This window comes from Drosophila mojavensis, unplaced genomic scaffold (genome assembly GCF_018153725.1).
Source record: "Drosophila mojavensis isolate 15081-1352.22 unplaced genomic scaffold, ASM1815372v1 contig_136, whole genome shotgun sequence".
NCBI classification, from domain to species: Eukaryota; Metazoa; Arthropoda; class Insecta; order Diptera; family Drosophilidae; genus Drosophila; species Drosophila mojavensis.
The window spans coordinates 25800936-25809029 of record NW_025318667.1 but is presented as its reverse complement, the minus strand read 5'-3'; the positions used below and the strand labels follow the sequence as shown (position 1 = coordinate 25809029).

Here is an 8094-nt window from a genome sequence, read left to right as displayed (position 1 = left end):
TTGTACGTAAGTATGTATGCATGCATGTGTAAAGATTACGATGCATTTACGCTCACTTACGCACGTTTAGGTAGCAACGCTTGGGCTATGCTTAGACTGTGCTTACGGCACGCAATTGTTGAGTATTTTTAGCTCTACATAGATGAAATTTTTTAATCAATATATTCGCACTAGTTTTTGAAATACCTTTCTTGTGATGTGGGTGGTGTGGTAGTATCAAAAATTTGCAAAATACCAAAGTTATAATTTCACTACTGGAACCCACAATAGTTTGTGGTGTGAAGAAACATCTTTTTTAAGTTCTACTGACCCAGTTATAACTTTTTAATCAAGCTATGTAACTAAACAATTGAAATTATCTAAGTCGCATGATTTATCAGAACCATATGTAAAAGTTACGCTGCATTTGGTATACTGGAATATATAGGTATGTATTTAACACATGAAGTCGGCAGAGTTTGAGGCTTACAAGCTTGCTACGTTTACGCGGGCGGACAGTCGGTTTCATGGTCAGATGGACAGAGGTTCATGGCAAATATCGACTCAGCTCTTACTGAACAAGAATATATGTATGTATGTACATGTACAGTGAGTGTCACTGAAAATTGTACAGGTATGAAATATGCATTCCTTACAGAATAAACAATGTTAAAAATTTAGAAAAATATTTAAAAATTAACAAGTTTTTATTGATATATGTACTTCATACTAATGTAAAATAACTATATAAGGTCTGTTATGCCTACCTTTTAAAGTTAAAACAAGTAAGAAGGCTCCAGTCGAGACTGCTCGACTAGGAGATACCCTGAACCCTCTAAGCTGATATTCTAATCATTCTGAACTTCTTTTATGCACACATACATACACATGCACTTATAAGCACGCATAAGCCTGCGCTCTGCTAACTGCGCAGTAAGCAGCGACTGCGCTTGGGCTGCGCTGCAGTGTGGGCAATATTATGAGAATTTATTTGTTGAATAATTTCTTTTGTAGACATACGATCTTAATGAAACTTTTAGAACGTAATCATATGGTGAATATGTGTGTACATTCCAAAGCACAAGTCTTTAGTACTTGAAATGCGTTTTTTACAAATTGGGGGCGAAGGGGGCGTGGTATCCAAAATCTGTAAATCACCCATTGAACCCATTGAAAATGGGAAATCAGGGTATAATGGTTTTGTGAAAAGTATGTAACAGGCAGAAGGAATCATCGCAGACTCCATAAAGTATATATATTCTTGATCAGGACGACGAGCTGAGTTGATATAGCCCTGTCCGTCTGTCCGTCCGTCCGTCCGTCCGTCCGTCCGTATGAGCAAAAGGATCTCAGAAGATATAAGAGCTAGAGAGCTGAAATTTTGCATGCATACTCGTGTATACCATAGGCAGTACGAGTTTGCTTTATTTTTTCGATAACTCATCCGATAACTTTTTTATCGAGAATAATCGAAAAATCGACTTGGTTTTTTCAGACTAGTTTGAAAACTTTTAATCCTGGAGACCTCAAATTTGCGTTGTATATAGAGTTAATGGACACAAAGATTTTGTAATTTAGAGATTTTGGATACCACGCCCCCTTCGCCCCCAATTTGTAAAATTTCAAGTTCTAGAGACTTGTGCTTTGGAATGTACACATATTTTAACCATATGATTACGCTCTGAAAGTTTCATTAAGATCGTATGTCTACAAAAGAAATTATTCAACAAATAAATTCTCATAATATTGCCCACATTGCAGCGCAGCCCAAGCGCAGTCGCTGCTAACTGCGCAGTCAGCAGAGCGCAGGCTTATGCGTGCTTATAAGTGCATGTGTATGTATGTGTGCATAAAAGAAGTCCAGACTGATTAGAATATCAGCTTGGAGGGTTCAGGGTATCTCCTAGTCGAGCAGTCTCGACTGGAGCCTTCTTACTTGTTTATTTAGAAATTAGAGTTGATATGGAATTAATACTACCTTATAGAGTGAAGCACTGGCTACTGAGGCCATCGAGCAAAGCGACTCTCATTTATTCGAACGATTGCCGTTCCATTTCAGATTTCCTTCTCTCAAGCTTTCATATGCTAAGCGTCCATCACTAACACCCACAGCGAGAGCACATCAACGATGCAGAGAGGGAGAGGGAGACTAACGACAGCGAAGGGAACAGCGATTATGTGCGAACGCAAGGGACCACTCAATGCTCTACACTTTACACTTAATACTACTCTACTCACTTACAATTCACGCTAAATTAAGGGCTATCAGACACAAAACAATTTCGGAGCTCCTTTTATGTAACGGCAATATACATATACATACACATCTACATATATTATATATGTACTTACCTACGCTTGCATCCGTCTACCTGCATGCGCAAAGCTTACGAAACGCATATGCTGTACACTGTGCATGGGAGCAGAGAGAGATTCGCTTAAATTTCAAGTCGAATGCGCGTTAAAGTTGACGTCGACTGCGACGACAACTGCACTACTGGCGACTGCGACGGCGCCAGCGTAGATTGTTGTTGCAATTGCCTTTGTCTTTGCTGCTCATTGCTGTTATTGTTGTTGTTGTGGTATTTATTTAATTTGTCCTAGTTCGCTTTGCCATAATTTGTGCCTACAGCGAAATGGACAAATAGAGAGTCCGCGAGAGAGCGAGACAAGGCGAAATGCAGGCAGCGCTGTAAGCTTGGATTCTAGCTTTCTCTCAATGTTACAGAGTGTTAGGTCGCGACGTTCGCTGTTGTTGTTGTTGCTGTTGTTACTGTTGTGGCTGATATTCTTATTCCTCTACTTATGCAGCCCTTCTTGTTGTTGCTATAGTCCAAATATCAATATCATTTCTGTTGTTGCTGCCATTTAAAACTGTCGTTGTCGTTGCTCTCGTCATTATCACGTATTCGCATATTTGGAGCGGGCATGACGATTCGCCAAAGAAAGAGAGAGAGAGAGGGGAGACACTGTAACTTAACATAAGAAAACGCATTTGAATGCTTACTTACAGTGTGCTATGCCGCAGTATTCATTGCAAAATTTTTGATTAGCAACGAATAAAACGTTTAAAAAAACTGTATACAGTCTTAATTAATTATTTAAATTTATTTTACAATATAAAAATTATATCTTCATATATTTAGCATGTATGTATTTTGCATATTTAGTATTTATATATGAATAAATGTTCATACATAAGTAAATGTGTATGTGATATTCTTTGTATACGAATTTCCATGTCCAAGTTTTGTGTATCCTTTTTGTGTACTCTCTAGGGTATTTCAGAGTCGTTCCTTTACATGTTTGTTGCTCACCGCAGCCTCCATTATTTAGAATGCTAATGCGCTGCTCGGCGACTAAGCAGCCAAGTTCAATTTTCATTGGTATCGTCAGTTGAACGCTGCTCGCCGCCGGCTGCCAGTCGATCTCGCTTGAATTGCACATCATCGTTATCGCTATCGTTATCGTCATTAACAATCGGAATTAGCAATCGGAAAGCAATCGGAATTAGCAATATATTCTAAGCCTTTTTAGGCTACAAAAATATTTATCATGTGAGTGACCTGTAAAAGACATATAAAGATGTATATGTAGTATATCTATCATATCATATCATACATAGGTATATGTCTGATCCTGACCTAAGTTGCAGTAGTTTCATATTGACATACATAAAGCCGTTGGTCTTGGCACTGCCACAGAACAGAGACGTTAACGCAACATTAATGACAATGCCTGTGCACTGTTTCATAACAGAGCTATGTATGTATATAACAGAGACTTATAAGATAACGGCTCAACAGAGCTGTTGCCAAGCTGTAATTTGTATGCATTTTATTTTGGCTTCGTTCTTATTAACTAAATTGTTATGCAGCTAACATGAGTTCAGATTGAGCTTCATATCATATAACAGATCGTAATTCCATAGAAAACGTAACACTCCCGAACTCTTTACAAACATTTTGTATAACAGTCTATTGAAGCACTAATTGAAATATATATATTTATGTGCATACATATATGTATATACATGCGTATAGAAATGTGGCAAGCCAAGTCAAATATGGCAACAGCAGACAAAGCCACAAGTTATACTTATATATGTATATACAGTTATATCAGCCCACGTCCTTCTATGATTTCTAGCCATTGTAATCCTCCTCCTCCTCCTACGCCAGCGCCTCGTGCTCCGTTATACTGCTTCGAAAATAGTGTGAAACGTCAACGTGAGCGAAGCCTGCGAAAATGCATTTTTGATTTATGACTGCGAGCAGCGGGAGGAGGCGCAGAAGGAAGGCCGATTGACCGCATTACGTAGCCAGAAGTTGGTGCTTGCAACACCTGGCCGGGGTCAGTGGATATAATTAAACACACCAATGTATGTAGTTTCACTTCTAATTGAAAGCCGAAAGCAAACACCAAGCGAGACCATCAACTCGAACCACAAATGCCCTGCGCTTGTGTGCTGCGAGTGTATTGGTGTAGCTGTTGCATCAGCTTCGAAAGCTCCGCGTGAACTCTGCATGTGTGAGCGAAGGGAAATTGTAATAACTGTCAATTAAAAGCTCGTCAACTAGCTTCTCTTTTCTTCTCTTTTTAAACTTCTCAGCTCTGCTCGCATCAATTATTTACACTTTAAATAAAGCATTTGTTTTTCCACTTGGCTACAGTAAAGCCCATCTAGAAAGGAAGAAAAGAAGAGGAGACACGAAATATCTATTCTAAATCGAATCACTAAGCTTCACTTAGCTTTGAATCGATGCTTAAACACACTTGAATCGATCGAAAATTTCTATCTAGGATAACCTAACAAGTCTAAATGTCTTTGGACTTACTGTATTTCGTACAACCTGTTTATTTACGCACTTGGCCATAGTTGTATACATACATATATGTATGCACCTAATGCACCCTTTTAATCCTTTGAGTGCAGGGTATGAAAACAAACAGCGCACAGATGATTTACGTTCACTGTGTACTGCTGCACAGTGTGGCAAGGGCATTGCAACGCTGCTCAAAAATTGTATACAGATACATATGTACATATGTATATATGGGACTGAATGCGTTTGATTTGTTTAAACAGGGATATCTCAAATATTATATTCGAATGATATAAGTTCTGTTATAAAAAGTAAATAAATAAAAAAATGTATATTATTATATAAATAAATAAATATATCGGTTATGAACTCAACTTAAGTGCTCAATAATATCAAGTATACGTACAGAGCTGTTTCCCTTAGTGCAATTATTCAACCAATTTGAACTCCATTAATGACTAAAGTCGTTAGATCTCTGGCATGTTGTACGGCCCACGGGATATGACTTAAAGTTCCCGACAGGTACATATTGGAGGAGAGGTTTTTATTTAGTTTTAGTGTCTCCTGGCATTCCTAAAATTTATGTTAACAGAAGCCATTTTTTTCTTCAGATGGAGTCAAAAATATATTATAAATATGCTTTTCACCATTAGAGCTAAATTCTGGCTTTCATTATTCCGTTTTTCTCTGCTATGCTAAGAGATAGAGAGTAGAAAAGGAGCATATTCAGATGAACTCCTCTAGCTTTATTATAATTAATTTAAAAATATTTAATTTAAAAACTAAAACTAATCTATTTTATTATATGTATTCAATTTTAGATAATAATATAATAATATATAGTCATAAGACTTTGTTTACATATTTAGCTTTTATAGTTGGGCAACTCAGTTTCGTGTCACTGTGCGTAGCCGGAATGGGTCAGTTGAGCGTTTGGCCAACTTCCCAAGCAAATGAACAAAACGCTGCATCGTCGGCGTTGTTGACAGCTGCTGTGCCCTTATATAGGGTATTAGTCAATTGTTACCCACTATGCAACGAATAGTTCAAAATATCTATAAGTGCATATAGTCACAATATACATGTCGAATTTAAGGCTGATAGTATCGAAGTGTTATATGCTATATAAGCAAGGAAATTATATTCTTCCGAAAGAAGTTATAATTCATATGCTTAATTCAATGTTGAGCTAAGTACATCAAAAGCCCATCAAATCTAAACTTGAATATTATACATTATTATTTATCTTGCCTTAATAATGATGCAGAGCCCTTGGGATAGGGTATTTGGGGCTCGATAGGTTATTTTTCTTGTTTTTGATTTGTCATTTCAATAAGGTGTTGTAGTGGGTAAAGGCAATGCCAACGGAAACAGTAACGGGCACAGGATCGGGAGCAGCAGTTGCAGTAAGCAAAACGTGACTAGGCCAATGCTAACGGCGTTGACGTTGTTGTCGTCGTCGTCGGCGTCGGCGGCGTCGTCATCGTCATCGTCAACGTCAACGTCAACGTGGGCGCATAGCTGTTTTTATGCTCGTGACAGAAAATTGAAGTGTGCTACACACAAACAGCACACACACACACACCAACATATATGTATGTGTGGTAGTAAAACATACATACATATATATAGCGATGCAATTGTCATGTCACATATTAATACAGTGAGAGAAAAATTAAGACTATCTGCATATATCTATATCTATATCTATATCTATATCTATATCTATATCTATATCTATATCTATATCTATATCTATATCTATATCTATATCTATATCTATATCTATATCTATATCTATATCTATATCTATGAATATATCTATATATATATCTATATCTATATCTATATCTATATCTATATCTATATCTATATCTATATCTATATCTATATCTATATCTATATCTATATCTATATCTATATCTATATCTATATCTATATCTATATCTATATCTATATCTATATCTATATCTATATCTATATCTATATCTATATCTATATCTATATCTATATCTATATCTATATCTATATCTATATCTATATCTATATCTATATCTATATCTATATCTATATCTATATCTATATCTATATCTATATCTATATCTATATCTATATCTATATCTATATTTATATCTATCTATTTTTTGGTACATAATTTCTCTCAGTGTAGGCATGTATTGCAATATCGGCCTATATATAGAATAAGCTATACCCAGCACTTTACACGTCGTTTCGCTTCATTCCAAATATATCTAGTCACGTACTGACTCAAAAACAAGAGCTACAGCAATGCGGACACACACACACACACACACAGACCGAATTTTTGAGCTGCTTCGCCTGGAACTAAATACATAGGATGAGGTCGGAAGCATGGCATAGTATACTTACCCATTGTTAGTCCCCATGATAGCCCCAATGATAGCTTATTAGTTGTTATTCTTCCTCTTACACTCTTCATTCAGTCCCCGCTTACGTCTCTTCATCTTTCTCCTTTTGTCTTTCGACTCCAGAGCCCCTTAAAGTATGCAATTCAAACAAATGGGCGAGCTGGCGCTTCGCATTGTTTGTCGTCAGAGACAGTTGAACCGTTTTCAAAAAGCGAAAGTAAAATTTCCAAGACAGCTAGGCAGAAAAAAAATGTCTGCGCCACAATCAAAACCTGGTGCTCCAATGAAGCTCAGTAATATAATATTAAATTAGTTTGCTTTTCCATTGGAAACAAAGGAGCAGACCAACTGTAAACAGTTAGGAATTTTCTCCGTAACTCTCAGGAGTATAATGAAATTTTTCATGAGCGCGTTAAGTGAGATCATTCTCTGTGACTCTTCTTATCCATCTGAAAACCCATTAAATGCTACAAAGCTTTCGGCAACTTCCTTCGATATTGTAGCACCTACATATATAGCTCGTTCTTAGGGGATTTAATTCGGAAATGATTTCATTGGAAATCGACAATGTGCAAAATAAGAATACGAATTGTTGTTTTAGCTGAATTTAATTAAAATTTATGATTAGCAATTTTCATGGCCCATTCACACGCATGTTTGCCCCCAACATGTTTATTTATGATCTTCCTTTTATATATACATATGGTATACAAGTCAATAAATAATATATTGCCTCATAAACACATGTCGATCATGCCACATGACAGAGCGTACAATCTTCGGTATTTTATGGATGCGTGTACTTTGCTATTCGGGAGTGTTTAATAAGACGTTAATTATAGAGAATTCAAGTAGATCAGAGTTGAAAGTATTATGATCCCAATTTATTAGAGCTATAC

The 8094-nt window shown here is 36.6% G+C and overlaps 1 protein-coding gene across 1 annotated transcript in view; it reads left to right on the top strand.

Annotated features, from left to right (window-relative positions):
• Positions 1 to 3492: 3492 nt before the first annotated feature.
• Positions 3493 to 8094, top strand: part of LOC6584738 (PDF receptor) — a 59399-nt gene continuing 54797 nt past the window's right edge. Inside the window, exon 1 of the mRNA XM_032732518.2 lies at positions 3493 to 3536. The gene's annotated coding sequence lies outside the window, so the exon portion shown is untranslated. The remainder of the gene's footprint in view (positions 3537 to 8094) is intronic.